This window comes from Rutidosis leptorrhynchoides, chromosome 4, assembly GCF_046630445.1.
Source record: "Rutidosis leptorrhynchoides isolate AG116_Rl617_1_P2 chromosome 4, CSIRO_AGI_Rlap_v1, whole genome shotgun sequence".
NCBI classification, from domain to species: domain Eukaryota; kingdom Viridiplantae; phylum Streptophyta; class Magnoliopsida; order Asterales; family Asteraceae; genus Rutidosis; species Rutidosis leptorrhynchoides.
Genome location: NC_092336.1, coordinates 326,933,507 through 326,951,591, shown reverse-complemented (window position 1 = coordinate 326,951,591; position 18,085 = coordinate 326,933,507).

Genomic DNA, 18,085 nt, shown 5'->3' with positions numbered 1-18,085 from the left:
AGAATATTAAAAGATTTGATGCATTCATCTGAAAAGATGAATGAAGCATCCTTTTCTAGGAATTTATTCATAGGAGTGGCAATTTTAGAAAAGTCTTTTATGAAACGTCGGTAAAAACCGGCATGCCCTAGAAAACTCCTAACTCCTCTAACATTGGTGGGATATGGAAGTTTAGCAATTACATCTACTTTAGCTCTATCCACTTCAATTCCTTCCTTTAAAATTTTATGACCAAGAACGATGCCTTCTTTAACCATGAAATGACATTTCTCCCAATTAAGAACTAGATTTGATTGCTCGCATCTAATAAGCATTCGTTCAAGATTAACTAGACGTGTTTCAAAAGTATCACCGAAGACTGAAAAGTCATCCATGAAAACTTCCATGCATTCTTCTATCATATAACGACCCTCATTTTTCCATTCTATATTTTTCCAATATTAAATGCCCAACAATATAATTAAACTTATTGATTTAACTTTAATCAATAAATTGTTAAGCGTTAAGAATTATAAAATATAATAATTAACTTTGTGTAATAAACGACAAGTTAATAAAAGATAAAAATAATGAGCTTATTAATTTTTGTGAACAAAATAAATAACCTTAAACATTGTACACTTAAATAATTAAACTTGGATAATTAAGGAACCATTTAAGCTAATCCAAAGTACAAGGACTAAAGTGAAAAAGTTCTAAACCATCCCATGTATGCCCTAGCCAAAATTTAAAGGGGAAAATTACCCTTTTGCCCTCCCAATTTTTGGCCAAAAATATCCCCCATCACCTCCTCATTTAAACCTAACTTGTTCCCTAAGTATTACTTGCTAAACCCTAATTCTAGAATTCTCTAATCACTCCTATAAATAGAGGCCTAAGCTAATGCATTCTATGTACCAAATCATTCTACAATTCTCTCTCAAAAATATCTCTCCCTCCTTCTTATTTTAGGCCAAGAACCGAAAATCACCACCACCATCGAAATCATCATCACCATCTTCAAGGTTTTCAAGTTATCTTCAAGCAATCTTCATCGTGTTCTTCACATTCTTCGTGATCTTCAAGGTGTTCTTGAGTTTTTTTCAAGTGTTTGATCTTCATCACCAAGTTATCTTCATATTTTTCTTGTTAATCTTCAACAAGGTAAAAACCCTAGATCTAAATCTTTTAAATTCATGTTTAAATTCATGTTACATTTATAATTATATTCATACTAGATCATATACATTCATATTGTTCATGTAAAAAAATTATATATATACATATACAAGCATATACACGACTAGAAGAAAAAAAAGAGGAAGGTTTTGTTTAATCTTTAAACCCTAGAGATTTGCTAAAAGATTTGTTAGTATCTAAAAAAGGAAACAAGAATATACATGCTATATATATACATATACGGTTTACATATATATATACATATATGTACAAATTTTTTTTTACTATATATATACATATAAATACAGTATATATATATATATATATAAATAAAAACTATATATATATATATACATATACACGATATATATATATATATATATATATATATATATATATATATATATATATATATATATATATATATATATATATATATATATAATACTTAAAACCCTAATTAAACCTAACCCTAATTTAATAAAACCCTAAAACATTAATTAAAACCCTAATCGTTTATTTATTACTAAACCCTAATCATTAATTATTACTACTACTAAAACCCTAATACTATTTATACTACTATCTAACACTTATACACTTATATTATTATTAACACATAATATACTACTACTTATATTATATTATATGATTACGATAGTCATTCACGATAATGTGTGATTACTCGAACGTCAACGCTACTTAAGGCCTAGGGTGATCCTTGGTACCACTATGGGACCCTTGTGGATTACGAATGCCAAACTTAGATTTTGGTCAAGAAATCCTGGGCCAACCGGTAACAATTGGTCATTCTGGTGTCTCGGTGGTGGAATAGATGTTTGGGTATGGTGCACAATGTCAAACCCGACTATAGTAATCATACACCTAGTTATCTTCACACTTAATAGGTGGTAGACTTATTAAGGACAACTCACTAGTGTTCGACACTAACTTACTAAAAGTGGAAACTACTAAAAATGGAAACTTGCTAAAAGTAGAAACTTACTAGGAATGGAAATTAGTAAAACGAACTATACTTAAAACACTTGTATACTTAAACTTAAACTCGGGCAAAAATATTTAACTACTCTTAAATGTCAATAGGTTGACTTTCCGCTCATTCATCCAAACTTTCTATTCCGAGGAATAACAACTCTCTCTCCTACTTACTAAAGTGAATTCATAGCCCCACTCTTTATTGCTAGCAAATTTATTTAACTTATTTGGGGTGAGACACATGCTACTTTTACTATTTACAATTTAAACACAAGTACCAACTGTTAAACTCTGCTATACCCGACTATGTCCGACTAAGTCCCCACAGTGATATTTTTAATTGCTCGTTAAATGCATTCTTAATTATTGGGGGTAGGCCTATCGGGAGTAACGTCCTTGATACATTTGACTAAGTCTTTGTATTACTTAATAATGAAATTAAACCGACAAGTATAGACACAACTTGTCATTGGGGCAAACTTTGAACGTTTAGTCTAAATATCACCAATTGGCGTAACTTTTTGATCCCTGCGAGATCGACTTTATAAACTAAATCTTGTGGTCTAAAACAACGGTCAAACATATTTGTTAAACCTATGAACTTCACTCAACCTTTTTGGTTGACACTTTAGCATGTTTTGTCTCAGGTGCTGATTGATCAAGCTTATTATTTACTACTTATGTGATGCTACTTAGACTTAGGATCAAGATATATCGCATTTATTATTCTTGCATTTGAAATAATTACTTTATTGTAATTTCCATTACTGTAACGACATTTCATTTTCCGCTGCGTACTCAATAAAATCTGTTTTTATCATTTAGTATTGTTCTCGTAATTATAATATGTTGGTTTATTTGATATTAAGTCACATTTCGCCCAGGTCCTAACTGGGGGTGTGATAGATTGGTATCAGAGCATAACCAGGCTGTTATAGAGAACCAGGATTGCATCTTTATGTGTGCCTTACTTGCTAGCTAAGGTGCCTTAGCAATCTAGGAAACTATAACCTTTCCTGCCTTAGACTTTAAAGCACTTAGGATTGCCTTATAATCTTATCAATTATGCTTTAATAAACTTGACTTAAAGATTCTAATCAAAGTCTCTTTCCTAATGTTAAGATGTCAAGCTCAAGCGTTAATCAACCAAATAAAATGACTCTCTTCAAATCTTCTGAAGAAATGGCTCGCTTTAAACCTACCAACGAAGTAGGTACTGGATACTCTTCCACCGAAAGACAAGTCCAAAGCCCACCTTATGGTCTTGGTGGTCCTCCCTCACAAAACTATAGTCCGAATACTTTACCTAAGTCTCCCGACTACTACCCAACCCCAAGAATTGAAGATAAGGGGAAACGTCCTGCTGATTTTAAAGAAGATGGCCCGTCTAAGAAAAGAGCCTGATCTCCTTCTTACGATAACCATAATGCCATGTGTGAAATCATGAATCTGTGAAAAACTACTGAGAAGAACTTCGATGGTTTGCTTCGCCATGTTGCAAGGGTCGAGGCTCGAATGGATAAAAAAGACATAGTGATCAAGAAACTTTTGGAGGAAAATGCGGAGTTAAAGAAAGAGATAAAGTTGGTGAAGTATGAGGAAGAACGTAACACGCGTTGGGGAAAACAATCGCTTGCTCATCTCAAGGAGGATGTTGATTTCTGGATGGATATGGAAAGAAATCGAGTCAATAAGCAGCTTGCTCTAAAGGGGTACGATAACAACGCAGTCAACAGCCGCGTTACTAACCTCTACGATAACCTCGAGTATCTCTATGAGAAGCAAAAGGCGAGGAAAGAGAAAGTTGATGAGTTTATGAAGAAGGTTGAGGGCGAGAAGAAGAAATATGAAGATTACTTCAATCTTAATATTTCCTAGCTTATTTTTCCAATTTATTATCTATGTAAAGGCTATGCCTTAAACTATTTCTATTTTAGAATCGTGTAAGGCTTATTAATGCCTCGTTCTAATAATATAAAGTGTTCTATTAATATCACGTGATATCAATGCTTTATTTTATTCATACTTGTAATTGCACAAATTTATAACTTGTCACCTTACCAAACTTATGTTCACTTCTATGTAGTGACATCATGGTTCATCCAGCTGCACCTACTATTAATAACATCGTGTTGACCACTGAGCAATTCCAATAGTTGCTTGCTGCCGCCCAAGGCAACGCTCAAGCTAATCATGCTAACACCCAACCGAAACCTTGTTCTTACAAGGATTTTACAAACTGCCACCCTCCCGCTTTCAAGGAAAATGAAGAAGCTGTTGAACTAGTTCGATGGTTCAAGAAGCTAGAGTCTATCTTCCATGTTTGCAACTGTGGGGATAACGATCGGGTCAAATATGCCACTAGCTCATTGGCTGGAAATGCTTTGACTTGGTGGACTGTTCATGCTAAGTCCGTGGGAATTGAAAATGCTAATGCAATTCCATGGGACGAACTCAAAAGCATGATGGTTAATAAATTTTGTCCTAGAAGTCAAGTACAAAAACTTGAAGCCGAGTTCTGGGAACTCAAGGTGAAGGGTACCTACATTGAAAGCTATACCAATCGTTTTCTCGAGCTTTCTACTTTGTGTCCCGAGATGTTTCCTACTGAAGCTAGAAGGATTGAAAGGTATATTGAAGGTCTCCCCGAGGATGTTCAGGGGAATGTTATTAGTGCCGAGAAGGTTACTCTTGATGCTGTGATTCTCATGGCACAAAATCTGATGTTGGCCAAGAGAAGAAGAGCGTCGGCTAATAAGCAGGTTGATACTAAGGGTAATGAAGGTAAAAGGAAGTTTGAGCCGTCTCAAGGTTCGACTCAAAATGTTAGTAAGAAGCCTGCAGATTGTACAAGGATGAATTATAAGGGTACCTATCCTTTTTGTATTCGTTGTGAAAGGCATCACCCGGGGCGGTGTACTGCTACTTGTCCGTTGTGTAAGAAAGTAGGACACGTTGCTAAGACATGTAAGACTCCTCCAAAGGATAAAGCTATTGTTCCTGCCAAAGCTCCTCCTACTTGCTACACTTGTGAAGAGAAGGGGCACATTAGTCCAAATTGTCCTAAGAAGAAAGATACTCCCGCTACTGGAGCCAACACGACTAATGCAAGGGGTCGTGCATTTGTGATTACTGCTGCTGAAGCCCAAGATGAAGATGAGGTCATCACGGGTACGTATCTTGTCAATAATTGTTATGCAACTATTTTATTCGATACTGGTGCTGACAGAAGTTACGTGTCTAGTGAATTTTGCACCTTATTTACTGAAAAGCCTCAACCCTTAGAAACTAAACGATTAGTAGAAGTAGCCAATGGAAAGATCATGAAAGTCGATAAAATCTATAAAAACTGCAACCTAATCTTAGCCAATAAAGAATTCAAGATAGATCTTTTGCCGGTCGAGCTCGGAAGTTTTGATGTCATAGTCAAAATGGATTGGTTATGTCCATTAAAAGCTGCAATCATGTGTTACGACAAAACCGTTCATGTTCCATTGGGAAATGGAGAGACTCTTATCATCCAGGGTGAAAAGAGTGGTTCCAATCTCAACATTATCTCCTGTATTAAAACCCGTAAATACTTTATGAAAGGTTATCCAGCTATTCTAGCCCACATTAAGATGATTCATTCGAAAGAGAAGTGTATTGAAGACGTACCAGTGGTTAAAGTCTTTCCCGATGTGTTTCCCGAAGATCTTCCTGGTCTTCCACCTCCCCGACAAGTTGAATTCCAAATTGATTTAGCTCCCGGTGCTGCTCCTATTGCTAAAGCACCATACCGACTAGCACCTTCTGAAATGAAGGAATTATCCAACCAACTCGAAGAACTATTGGATAAAGGTTTCATTCATCCAAGCTCATCCCCATGGGGAGCTCCTATTCTATTCGTTATGAAGAAGGACGGTACGTTGAGGATGTGCATTGATTACCGCGAACTCAACAAGCTTACTATCAAGAATCGTTATCCGTTGCCATGTATTGATGATCTATTCGACCAAATTCAAGGGTCGAGTGTTTATTCAAAGATTGATCTGAGGTCCGGTTATCACCAACTTAGAGTCAGGGAATTCGATATTCCTAAGACTGCTTTTCGCACTCGTTATGGGCACTATGAATTTTGTGTCATGCCTTTTGGCTTAACCAACGCTCCTGCCATATTCATGGATCTTATGAATCGTGTCTGAAAACCATATCTCGACAAGTTCGTCATTATTTTCATCGACGACATCTTAATCTACTCCAATAGTGAGAAAGAACATGAGCAGCATTTGCGCATGATTCTTGAACTCTTACGAAAGGAACAACTATATGCTAAATTTTCAAAGTGCGAGTTTTAGCTAAAAACCGTACAATTCCTTGGACATGTTGTTGATAGTAACGGAATACATGTCGATCCAGCTAAGATTACCGCTATTCATAACTGGGAGATACCAATGACTGCGAAGCATATTCGTCAATTTTTGGGACTTGCCGGTTATTATCGAAGGTTCATAAAAGATTTTTCTCTTCTTACTAAACCCCTTACGAAGCTAACTCACAAAGGGAAGAAGTTTGAGTGGTCCGAAGAACAGGAATCTGCTTTCAAGATTCTAAAGGATAAATTGACCACAGCTCCGATTCTATCTTTACCTGAAGGTACTGACGATTTTGTTGTTTACTGCGATGCCTCAAACCAAGGCTTTGGTTGTGTTTTAATACAACGTGAAAAGGTTATTGCCTATGCATCTAGGCAGTTGAAGAAACATGAGGAGAACTATACGACACATGACCTTGAGTTAGGTGGCGTGGTATTTGCATTAAAGATAAGGAGACATTATCTATATGGTACTGATGTGGTAGCGGAGTGGTATATAATACTATTATTTTTAGTACGAAATACTATTAAATATGCTACAATTTTACACAAGTTATTTATTTATTTATCGAGTGGATATACTTAAACCTTGCTACAACACTTATAGGCAGTGTACCTAATCGTATTATAGTATAGTTTTTAGTAAGTCCGGTTCGTTCCACAGGGAAAGCTCGAGAAGTTTAACGCACACAAAATAGAAAAATAGAAAAATATATATCTATAAAGTAGTAGTATTATTATTATATAGAAGGGGGGTTTTTACCGTTTAATGACCGGTTTGTCGATTTTAAAACTTTAGTCGCAGTTAAAACCAAATGTAAAATAATAACTAAATACAAGACTTAATTTTAAGCGTAAAGTAAATAACGATAATGAAATTGCGAATAATAAAAGTGCGATAAAATAAACTTGCGATAATTAAAAAGTACGATAATTAGAAGTGCAATTAAATATAAAATAAAGGAAATTAAATATGAAATAAAAGAATTATGCTTATTTAAACTTCCGTAATCATGATGTTTGACGTGTTGTTTTTAGTTTTATGCCCATGGGTTAATTGTCCTTTGTCCTGGATTATTTAATATGTCCGTCTGGTTTTTGTCCATAACAGTCCATCAGTCATAAATATAAAGTGCGAGTGTCCTCGTTAAATTATCCTTATACCCGAAGTTAAATATTCCAACTAATTGGGGACTTAAACTGTAACAAGATTTTAATATTTTGTTTAATAATTACACCAGGATGTCGACTGAGTGTAACCCAAGGTTTTAATATTTTGTTATCAATTATACCAAGTGTCCTTGTACATAATTTCACCCCTGTTTTAATTATTCTAGTGGCTATTAATCCATTCCCGTGTCCGGTTAAATGAACGATTATTCGTACATATAAATACCCCGCCCATCGTGTCCGATTGAGTGTATATGGTAATTTATAGGGACGCCCAATTGTAAATCTTTATATTAACATTAACAAACTATCATTTAGTTAAACAAATATAAAGCCCATTAATAGCCCATAGTCTAATTTCCACAAGTGTCGTTCTTTTGTCCAAACCCCAATTATGGTACAAAGCCCAATTACCCAATTTTAGTAATTAGCCCAACATCATGATTACTTCGGATTAAATAAGCATAATAATAACTTAGCTACGAGACATTAATATAAAAAGGTTGAACATAACTTACAATGATTAAAAATAGCGTAGCGTTACACGGACAGAATTTCGACTTACACACTCAAACGATCTCTATCATAAATCTTATTATTATCATAATTTAAAATTAAAATTAAGATTATTGTTATATCTTATTAAGTTAACATTATGATAGAGATATAGAATATAGATATTGATAATTGATATTGATAATAGATAGATGGATCGATAGAAAAATGATAGAAAAAAGGTATCTCCTTATTACGATTACATAGCCTTTTATAGGCGAAATTAGAATTGAAATTTTCATTTACGACCCCTGAACTATGCTCAATTAACAACTTTTTATTATTTAATATTATTCTTATTATGAATTATTTAAATATTATATTTTATTCTTGTGCATAGTTGACTCGTAATTTTTACACCGTTGCGTCGAGCGTTGAGAGTTGACTCATGTCCCGGTTCCGGATTTTCGAACGTCCTTTCGTACAATTTTATATCGTGTACTTTGCATTTTGTAACTTGTACTCTTGTCATTTTTAGACGTTCTTTATCAATAATTTGAACCTTTTTAATTGAATCTTGTACTTTTTAGCTTTTTGGACCTTTCTGTCTTCAATTCGTCATTTTCACCTTTTGTCTTCGCACTTATTTAATATAAACGAATATTACTTGAAAATGGAACAATTGCAACTAAAATCTTGTCTTTCTTGGGGGATAATGCTATGAAATATATGTTCCTTTTTAGCCTTATCAATATTCCCACACTTAAGCGTTGCTTGTCCTCAAGCAATATAGTCTTGAAAAACACTTGAATCACTTCTTTATTCTTCACACTTTGTACATCAGTGATTTTAATACGGCGGTATGAAAAATGGTAGTAACAATGTGGTTAAAGGTGGGTGTGTCATCCACAGTTGCCTTGGGTTTAGGTCAACGACACTTGCAATCAAATAGCCGATTTACTTTCGGTTTCCAAAGCAAAGTGCACATTTGAAAGGCGGTTTACAGTCCCACATGACTATAAAAATTTAGATCCTTTAAGGAAATTGGATCTTTATGAAAACATTTGATCTTTTGAAAATTCAAGCTAGATTTTACCCTAGACAAGTTTTCTGATTTGATCCATCATCGGTGTTGCAAAATATATTTGTGGATCAATATTTTGGCTAAAACTTTTAGGTTCGTGTAATCCACTGCTATCCCGGTATCGAATAGCACACATCCAGTTTACTTGTTCCGTATATTACCTTTCGATAAACTACCGTCCAGTTGTAAAGGAAAGCGATGAACAAGAAACTGTTAAGGCAATGTCCCGTGACATGCAGATGATTATGGTCTTTTAACGTGTCGGATGCTAGAACTATCCTTGGTAGGAGCGATAGTAAAGATCATCCTATGATTTTTCGGTCTGGCACAAGGTCCTGTCTCCGACCATGCTATGCAACCACCGTTCTTACGGTTGACAGCCGATTTGGTTCAGGTGACCTAATGAATTCCAGGTGAATTCCTAGGATTTTACGTTCAATGGTAATGAACGCATTGAAAATGGTTTTTCAGAAAACAAATCGGTTTGTAATTTTTGATCAAAATATTTTCTCGTTCAAGCTCGAGTTTAGACATCATCGAATTCCATGAGTTTGAATTCTCAATCTTTAAGGTCAATCTCAGGGATTGAGTAATATCAGTCTTAAAAGCTGATTTTTGATCTTTTAAGGAGATTATCCTTTCTGGGGATCTGATTCATTAGTCTTATCCAGCTAATTTGCACGGTGCCCCCCCCATTGTACGAGATAAATCCTTCTCATGGTTAGGATAAATCTGACCACCTGGCGACCCTGTTTGATGCTGAGGTCCGTGGATTTCCTGCTGATTTTAGTGATGACTTTTCTAGATTTTTCGTCAACCTACAGCTGATCTGGACGACAACTTCATGACCTAAATCAAGAAGCGCGTTTCTTTTTCGGAAGACTTTACTTCCTTCAAATGATGGAATTGATTCATCGTGTAGATCCATCTCTTCTTTTCTTTCATCGGATAAAACAGTTGATTATCGATTATTGTTCAAAACAAAAGTATTTTCAATTGTTTGTACAAAAATATGTGATATATTTTGAATAACTTGGTAAAGTTTTCCCACACTTGGCTTTTATTTATGTTTTTCTTTGCCTTTTTCTCCTCTATTCCATTCTTAAATGAATTCTAACATTTTGGGTTGTTTCTCAATTTATGTCCTTTTCGAGGTAACGATAATTTCGGCTCAATGACCTAGTTTTCATCGTTCATAAATATGTATAAACATGATTTTGAATTCATTTTGTTGAAAATTTTGAAAATTTTTACTAGAAGTGGGTAGTCAGTATATAAGACTAGGGCTGTTCCTTGTTAACGGAGAGCACTAGATTCTAATACTACTACTGCGTTACTAGTATTTTTAATGGTAACCAAGTGTTTAAATCAAAAATTTTTAAAATCCGAAAGAATTTAACCCCTTCCCACACTTAAGATCTTGCAATGCCCTCATTTGCAAGAAATCAGTAACAATTTAAATTATTGAGGGTGATTAGCGTAGAAAAATGATTAAATTTTACCAAAGTTTCCAAACATATTGGATTTTGTTTTGAATGATAAATGGTGCACGTCATTTGTTCATTCCGTCTTGTTGTTATTTCACATATATTTTGTATCTTGTCGTCAAAATTACTTGCTTTTGCTGAACTTAATGCTAGTCTTTGAAAACGCGTTGTTTTACCCTATTTTGTAAGATAAACTACAAACAAATATATACATACTATTTTTTTATATAAAACCTTTAACTTATAAAACAAATATTAATTAATTTTAAAAATTTGTTTCTTTTAAGAATGAGGGCGTTTCGAAACGATGCCCTAGTCCGTCCCTCGACAAAATTTTAAAATTTGTCATTTTCAAGCAATTGTTTTAAAAGCTTAGATTTTTGGATTTTTTAATTTTTTTGGCATACTTTAAATCAATAAGATTAAAAATAATGATAATAAAAGTTCTCGTCCCTCCCTCGGGTAAAGCAATTTCGGTTTAATGACCTAGTCTTCAACTTACGACGAATTTTAAAAATCATATTTTTAACTTTTGATATGGTATAAACCCTAACCCTAACTTTTTGATTTGTAGTGACCCGAATTTTTCCATTTTTATATATATTAAATGAAATTTTCATTTACATGATTAAGTGTTTCCAACATGTTAAGCAATCAAACTTGTTAAGACTTGATTAATTGAAATAGGTTTCATATAGACAATTGACCACCCAAGTTGACCGGTGATTCACGAACGTTAAAACTTGTAAAAACTATATGATGACATATATATGATTATATATATAGTTAACATGATATTATGATAAGTAAGTATCTCATTAGGTATTTTAACAATGAGTTATATACATAAAATTGAGTTTATTGAATTAAGAAACTCGAAACGATATACAACGATTATCTTTATAACAACGTCTTACTAAATACATATGAATCATATTAAGATATTGATACACTATGTTTAATCATGATAAATGATAAGTAAACATGTCATTAAGTGTATTAACAATGAACTACATATGTAAAAACAAGACTACGAACTTAATGATTTCGAAACGAGACATATATGTAACGATTATCATTGTAACACCATTTAACTGTATATATATCATACTAAGATATATTAATTTATCATAATATCATGATAATGTAATAATTTAACATCTCTTTAGATATAATAAACAATGGGTTAACAACATTTAACAAGATCGTTAACCTAAAGGTTTCAAAACAACATTTACATGTAATGACTAACGATGACTTAACGACTCAGTTAAAATGTATATACATGTAGTATTTTAATATGTATTCATACACTTTTGAAAGATTTCAAGACACTTATCAAAATACTTCTACTTAACAAAAATTCTTACAATTACATCCTCGTTCAGTTTCATCAACAATTCTACTCGTATGCACCCGTATTCGTACTCGTACAATACACATGAAACAACCCAACCCGTACTCCGTACGCTATAATTTTTTTTTTATATACACATTTATGCGCCAATTAAATATGTAAACCAACTCACAAGTTTCATTAAACCGCACAACCATTACCAATGTTTACAAAAGGCACAATGGCCGTTAATTAAGTTAATACAAGTTTGACCGAATACAATGGTAGTTTATTAACCAAACGACCCGACGAGCATGGTTTGGGACTAAACTACCCAAAAGGTGGCCAACTTCCAAAAGCTCCTACAAGCACATCATCAAGGGCATCTAGTGCCCGACAATCCCCTTCCCTTTATCCTCACCTGTAACTAAAAGATAAACAACGAGAGGGGTAAGCTAACGCTTAGTGAATGCAATAATTATACATGATCATATATAACCTACTTACTTGCATACACTTACACAATACCACATACGAGCTAGCAATTCAACAAACATGCAATCCATCATGCATAAACTACTATCCACGTTCCTCATTACGCTAGCAACAATAATAGCATATAGTTCACAATATAATATGCTAAGTACAATTCGCACAACCATGGTTAACCAAGTTTACAAGAGAACGGTACATGTAAGTCCGTTGGAGTTCATAACATCCACTAGTGTTACTTATACACCGCGTAATCACTAGTCCCCCGGGTGATGTCTTAAACACCGCGACTAACTCACCCTTACAACAATGTGGCATCTTAAACACCGCGACGAATCCACACTTCATTCAATACAATGAGTGGTGTCTTGAACACCGCGACACTTCCACTCTCACGACATTGTGGTGTCTTAAACACCGCGACAATCCCACAAGTCAATTACACAAGGAGTAGTGTCTTAAACACAGCGACACTACTACTCGTTACCTAGAATGTGGTGTCTTGAACACCGCGACACTTCCACATTCATACCACACAAATAAATACATTATATACGTTCACGCATAATTATTCCACTCACCTTGACGCAAAGATGATGAATAATCGCTTCCAAACTTCAAAGCCAAGTACCTAATACATTAAGTACCAATTCAATACATAAACTAGTGGAATTAACCACATTACATTTACTTGGGCATTTAATGACTCAATTTCGCATTAAATGACCCAACCACACCACAACCGCCCTCTTAATGGCCAAGACTCGACTTTAATTACCAACATTAGTGCATTGAAGTCTACTAGCCTCAATTGACATCCACCTAGGGTAATTTACACCCATTTTACCCAAACTAGGTCAACTAGCACATTCTTGACCCAAATGACATCTCTTTCAATTCTAACAAGTGTTTAATGCTTACAATACCATTAACACTTTCAAACTCACAATTACAAGACCAAAACCCTAGGTTATGGCCATTAGGGTTTCATTACAACAACCTAACCCAAATTCACCCATTTTACTCCCAAATGGGTCATACAAGCTTCTATTAACCAAAACCCTAGCCATAATCAATTAAAACTCGAAACTTAGAGTTAGAACTTACCGAGACTATCACCACGTAGCTAGAGTCACAAGGAACAACTTTAACACTTGCTCCAAAGATCAACCCTCAATCCTTCCTCTCTCAATCTCACTTTGAATCCAAATGGGTGTTAGAGTTTTGGGAGAGAAATTGAAAGAAAATGAAAAAGGAAAATGAAATAAATGAACTAGTGGACCAGATTTAATGCACCCATCTGATCTATACATCCATTTACCATTTTGCCCCTCAAAATCTCTTAATTTAACCTAAAACCGGAACCTGGCCAGCAGGCCTGCCGCGGCGCGGCACTACTCGTCGCGGCGCGACGATGCACTAGGAAAATCATCCTGTTTAAGTCGATTTCTGATCTGGAGTTGCTTTGTGGGCCGCGGCGCGGACCCACTTGTCGCGGCGCGACATTGGGCTGCAACAGGCCCCTTCGACTAGTTAACACAATTTCGAGGTTTCCACAACTATACAACCCAAACGCTCACTCTAATACACGCCTAAACTCCAACCTTAAGACTCGCACGACCCTATGCCATCGTGACACGTAAGTAAACACGTTCACGCATGCATTCAACATTTATAAATATACACATTCACACGTAACTAACATATTAGCTAACTTAGCCACCTAACGAGCAAGATATTGACGTACAATTGATTAGGTGCGTACCTTTAAGCGTGTACGGAAAAGCGGGGTGTTACAACTCTCCCCCACTTAGATCGGAGCGCGTCCTCGCGATCCAAGCCGCATGACAAGCCGGAAGATAAGCCAAAACAAACTCTTCGGATTCCCATGTAAACTCGGAACCCTTTCGATGTCGCCATTGCACTTTGAATGTTCTAACTTCCTTGTTCCGCAACATCTTAACCTTTTCATCGAGGATTGCAACCGGTTCTTCCGCATACTCTAACTTGTTATTCAAAGTAATCTCATCCAATGGCACCCAAGTCGAGTCATCCACAAGACACTTGCGAAGATGGGAAACATGGAACGTATTATGAATTCCCGCAAGTTCTTCGGGTAACTCTAATCGATAAGCAACCTCACCAACACGTGCCAATACCTTGAAAGGACCAATAAACCGAGGAGCTAACTTTCCTCGCTTCCTAAACCGAATCACACCCTTCCATGGAGAAACCTTAAGCATCACCATATCACCTTCTTGAAACTCAATCGTTCTTCTACCTTTATCGGCATAAGACTTTTGTCTATCTTGCGCCGCTTTAAGTCGAGCCCGAATCATTTCAATTTTACTATTCGTCTCCAAAACCAAATCGGAACTTCCGATTTCTCGTTGACCCACTTCTCCCCAACAAATGGGAGTTCGACATCTACGCCCATAGAGCATCTCGTATGGTGGCATCCCAATACTAGCGTGGTAACTATTATTGTATGAGAATTCCACCAAGGGTAAGTGCTCGTCCCAACTTCCACCAAAATCAATAATACACGCCCTCAACATATCCTCTAGCATTTGGTTAGTACGCTCGGTTTGACCGTCCGTTTGAGGATGATACGCCGTGCTCATTTTTAAGTGAGTACCCATATCTTCATGAAACTTGTTCCAAAACTGAGATGTAAAGCGAGTATCTCGATCCGAAACAATAGATACCGGAACCCCATGTCTTGATATCACCTCCTTTATAAACAACTTAGCTAAAGTCTCCGATGATATCGTTTCCCGAATGGGAAGAAACAAGGCACTCTTCGTCAATCTATCAACAATCACCCAAATCGTATCGTATTGGGTTCGCGCCGTCTTCGGTAACTTGGTAATAAAGTCCATGGTAATGTGCTCCCATTTCCATTTCGGGACTTCCAATGGTGGTAACTTACCGTAAGGCTTTTGGTGCTCGGCTTTGACTTGCAAGCACGTGACGCATTGTTCAACATACTTAACCACATCACGTTTCATGCCGGGCCACCAATAATCTTTCTTCAAATCATAGTACATTTTCGTTGCACCCGGATGAATGGAATATTTGGACTTATGTGCTTCATCAAGTAGCACTCGCCGGTAATCCCCCATCTTAGGTACCCATACCCTTCCTTGAAAGGACAACAAGCCACGCGAGCCCATTGTAATGAACTCCGATTGGCCAACGATTCGTTCCGTGTGCTTATTGTGAACATAAGCCTCTATTTGATCTTCACCCATCTTTTCAAGAAAGTCATTAGTGATAATCAAACGTAACGATCCTACCTTTATCGCCGGATGTGTACTCTTTCGACTCAAGGCGTCCGCAACAACGTTCGCCTTACCCGGATGATAAAGTATCACGCAATCATAATCTTTCACCACGTCCATCCATCTACGTTGACGATAATTCAAATCTCGTTGAGTGAAAAGATGTTTCAAATTTTTGTGATCCGAATATATCGTACACTTGACACCATACAAGTAATGGCGCCAAATTTTCAACGCGTACACTACCGCCGCCATCTCAAGATCATGAGTCGGGTATCTCGTTTCGTATTCTTTTAATTGTCGAGAGGCATAAGCGATGACTTTACTTCTTTGCATCAGAACACACCCGAGCCCATTCAACGAAGCATCACAATAAACCACCATGTCTTCAATCCCTTCCGGTAACACCAACACCGGAGCTTGACATAACTTTTCTTTCAACAATTGAAAGGCGACTTCTTGTTCTTTTTCCCAATTAAATTTAACATTTTTCCTCGTCAACTTCGTCAAAGGAGAAGCAATCTTAGAAAAGTCTTGAATAAACCGACGATAATAACCGGCCAATCCGAGAAAACTTCGGATTTTCGTAGGCGTAGTCGTTCGACTCCAACTTTTCACCGTTTCGATCTTCCCCGGGTCTACCATAATACCTTCTTGATTTACAATATGACCAAGGAATTGAACCTCCCTTAGCCAAAATTCACATTTGGAGAACTTAGCATACAATTTCTCCCTTCGCAACGTCTTCAACACTTCACGTAGATGGTGTTCATGTTCCTTCATACTCTTGGAATAAACGAGTATGTCGTCAATGAACACGATTACCGACTTGTCCAACATAGGTTGGCACACTCGGTTCATTAAATCCATGAATGCCGCCGGTGCATTCGTGAGACCAAAAGGCATAACCACAAACTCATAATGCCCGTAACGCGTCCGAAAGGCCGTTTTCTCGATGTCTTCCTCACGGACCCGCACTTGATGATAGCCGGACCGTAAATCGATCTTAGAAAAATACGTAGCACCTTGGAGTTGATCAAATAAATCGTCGATCCGAGGTAATGGATAACGATTCTTGATCGTCACTTTATTCAACTCCCTATAGTCGATGCACATTCGCATGCTTCCATCTTTCTTTTTCACAAACAAAACCGGAGCACCCCACGGCGAGGAGCTCGGTCGAATGAAACCCTTCTCAAGCAACTCTTGGTTTTGATTAAGCAATTCTTGCATCTCCGTTGGCGCTAAACGATAAGGGGTTTTAGCAATGGGAGTAGCTCCCGGAACCAACTCGATGCGAAATTCGACTTGTCTTTCCTCCGGAACACCCGGTAATTCATCCGGAAAGACATCTTCAAATTCATTAACCACCGGAATCTTACGAATAGGTGGTGGCTCATCACGAGTATCAACTACGTGAGCAAGATAAAACAAGGCACCGCTCTTGAGAAAACGTCGTGCCCTTGCATACGTGCATAATGGTACGAGTCTTCTCCGTCTATCGCCATGAATAATCAACTCTCCCCCACTTGGGGTCCTAACACGAATGAACTTATCATGGCATGCAATATCGGCTCTATAACGATCGAGCCAATCCATACCAACAACAACGTCGAACTCACCCAAAGTCATCGGAATGAGGTCAATTTTAAACGTTTCGGTACCAAACACAACATCACAATTCTTACAAACATCAACCACTAGCGCCGTCTTGCCATCCGCTATTTCGACTTCAACCGGATGGCTCAACTTAACTAGCGGTTTATTTAACTTAGATACAAATCGAGGCGACACAAAAGACAAATTAGCACCGCTATCAAATAATATCTTGGCCGGTTTAGAGTTAACCAAGAAAGTACCTGAGACAACTTCGTTCGATTGTTTAGCTTCATCATTAGTCATCAAATAATTTCGACCCCGGCCCGTACCCGCCGCCTTCTCTAACCGCTTGACATGATCATTAACCAACTCGGGACACTCGGTCTTCTTGTGTCCTTCCTTCCCACAATTGTAACAAGTGAATTTTGTAGTAGAAGATGGTTTGGTGCAATCACGGGCCATATGTCCCCTTCGCCCACAATTATGACAAGAATAGGGGAAATCCCCCGAAGCACCTTTCTTCACACTCCCCACACTCTCGGAGCCTTTCTTAAACTTCTTGCTAGAAAAATTAGATTGACTAGTAGCTTCAAATTTTTTTTTCTTGCCCAAGGTAAGGCTATTCTTCCT